Source organism: Vipera ursinii (genome assembly GCF_947247035.1).
Source record: "Vipera ursinii genome assembly, chromosome: 1".
NCBI classification, from domain to species: Eukaryota; Metazoa; Chordata; class Lepidosauria; order Squamata; family Viperidae; genus Vipera; species Vipera ursinii.
In genome coordinates, this window is record NC_139512.1 from 190,698,280 (window position 1) to 190,701,417 (window position 3,138).

Here is a 3,138-nt window from a genome sequence, read left to right on the forward strand (position 1 = left end):
CTGAAGAATGGAAGGCAAGCTTGGCCCAAAAGCTCTGATTTGGCATATCGTAAGTTGTAGAACATATATCCATCTCCTAGAAATTCTTGCCAAACAGACATGACCACATTTTGAATAATTGCAGAAATTTAGTTGCTTCTGTGCACGACGTAGTTGTTTTATATAATTGTTTCCGTGCGCTAAATGAATGAATGAATAAATGAACAAACAGGAAGTTTAACAAAAGTATAGTTTTAGTTCATTTATTTCAATAGTTATGATTTTATGAAAGAAGAAGAAAGTTAAATACCTCTTCTCAAAAGTTCTTACACTTGTAACTTCTTCACCGTGCCTGTTCAGCAAAGTCTTAGAGATCAAGGGGATATCAGGATTCTCTGTGGTCTATTTCAAATCTGCTCGTAGACTTGGTGATGCTAGGTAAGGTACCCATACACAACAAAGAATGCAATACGACAAAACAATGAAGTTTATTATAACCTCTGGTTACACATAGATTAATAGTAAAAGAAGAAAGAGTACAGAACTTGAAATATAAAATATAACCTGCAGAACTGGGCTTTAACCTTGCGGAGAGTGTTATGTCTGTTCTTTATAACCAGACACTCTGATGTAACAGAGATTAGGGGAGCAACCCACTGCACTAATAAATGGAACTTGATCTCAAGAAAACAGTTCAGACTTGCTGTGAATAAATGGACTGCAACAAAAAGTATTAAGGAACGATTAAAGAAAGGAAGAAGAAAAGTGTAAAGACGTATCAGAGTAGGCCCCAAGTGTTCAGCCTAATGGGAAGAAAACGGTTTTTTCCCTAAGGCCTGGAAAGACTGGAAAGAAATGGTAGCTTGGTTTGGATGAGAACCGGAAGTAGAAAGGATTAAGCACTAACAAATATACCTCTGTTGCTTTCCATGCTCTTCGTTTCTCTGCATATGGCATTCCCCCTTAAAGTTTCAAATTCAGAAAAATAAATCTAAATTATTTTACAAATAAGTGGTGTAGCTCTGAAACCACCACCCCTTCCCAACTTCACATTGGTTATAAAACTGCAAAAATTGCCATTTGGTCTTGTGGCCTTCTTCCCTCCCCCAACACTCTTGCTATCTCCATCACTTATCTTTCACTCCTACTTCTTTCATTTTCTCTCTTGCTGCCTGTCTAAAAAAAGCTAAACAGGGAGATCTGTTGTCAGGTGCTGTTGGGTAGATTCATCATGACTGCAAATTGCTTCACTCATGGTATATATTCCACATGTTTATCAGTCTTGCACAAGACTGCGGGACTTATAGAAACCAGCATAAACACTGATTAGGCATTGCATGAGGAGGTGACCAATGCCTGATCAATCCTGCTAACCAAGTCAAAAGTGACTCTAGTGATTTTAGGTCCCTGCAGAAGCTAAAGATAGTCAATCAGAACTAAGCCGATCCCAACCCTGACTCATCATAACCGTGGTTGCCACTGAAGAAGCCTCGTTCCTACATATTGTGGGACTTGCATCTAGAGACGATGGAAAATGTCATTTAAAGATTTGGCTAGTACAATATGAAATTAGCTGGCTTCAGCTGTAGGCTGGGTTGAGAAGAAGGCATGTCCTTAAAGAAAGTTAGGAAGATATCTTCAAGCAACAATGAGAGAATATGTGGATTCTTCACATCTTCTCAGAAGACATGAAGAACAGAATAAATGTGGAGTATTGTCAAAGTATTGAAATGGCTTTGGCTAACGCAACACCAAGTTCAGATGACATGCTTGGAAGTATAACTGCTAGCTTACTTGTAGTTTAATTGAGATTAATTGAATTGACCAATTTGTTTGGGCATTGTCCTACAACCACCAGTTCTCCTTATAAGGAGTTGTGCCATCTGGCAAATATGAATCACTTCTGCAGCAGATAAGATGTCTTCTCCATCCTCTTTTTCCCAAACTGCTTGATAATTCATATTCTTGGTTATTTCGAAGGCAAGATAGTATGTTGCTTAAAAAAAAAACAGTGCTAGATTATTCAAGTTGCCAGTATCCCAGGAGGCAACAGTTTGGGTTTCATAAGCCTGCCAACATTTGGATTTGAAGACATCTGGCAGCCTCTCAAGCCATCTTTTCTTTTTCAGTCTGATAAAGTATTTTTGTAAACAGTGAGTGAAAAACTTTTTTGATTACATATTGCTGAAAAGTCCTATAGTTGACATTCAAAACTAATAATGCTTGCACAGCAACATTATTGAAGAATAGCTTCCAAGTTTTTACAGATGCCTGTAAGGATGTGCCTCTAATTCCCCAGTTCTACTCTAATTCCAAGAAATAGTATCCCATTTCAGTTTCAGTCTTTCCACATAGGTACACTGATGAAGCAATCTGCCATATTTCTTTACTTTGCTGTTGACTGTGGGATTTTGTTTTCTGTGATTAAAGTTACAACTGAGAAACATGATTTTCTCAATGTGCCTCTGAATGGACCTCAGTGGTGTATGAGAAAATCGGTATGCCTTTGTGCTCATATACCCATGTAACATTCTACCCTTTGTTTTGGTTTGAATTCCCACTGAGAGGAAAAAAAAACTTTCTTGGGGCTGAATTTCTGGATTGCTGCTTTCTCCTTCCACGTGTGCAGTGGAGTTAGGACAAAAACCAGCGTTCAGTCAAAGGAATGAACTGCAGGAACAAAATGCTGTTGAAGCTTTTTTTTTTTTTACTCCCAATGTTCTTTTGAACAGAGAACAGGCAAAATTCTTCATGGTCTGCAAGGATTGTTTGAAACTGCAAGTTGAAGCAGGAAATATCAGAAGCCCTAGGAATAACATTCTAATATGTGTTTTCTGTAATAAATTATTCATCAAAAAGGTCAAAGTGAGGTTCCCACTGAGTTTATAATGAACTCAATGTATTCCTGTCCCATCTCTATTGCTATATATAGGTGAGTGTATGCATGAAAACCGACAGTTTCAAAGCGCCAAATGGTTGCATGATTTATTTTGTTTCATTGGCTTGACCTTTTTTGTCTTTCTTGAAAGATAAAAATGTTCAGTTAATGACAAATGGATCATGAGCCTTAAACAAATAGGGCTTTATGGGAATCACAGATTATATATGAATGTTTCAGTTGGAAAATTTGCATTTAATAGTAATAGCAATAGCAATAGC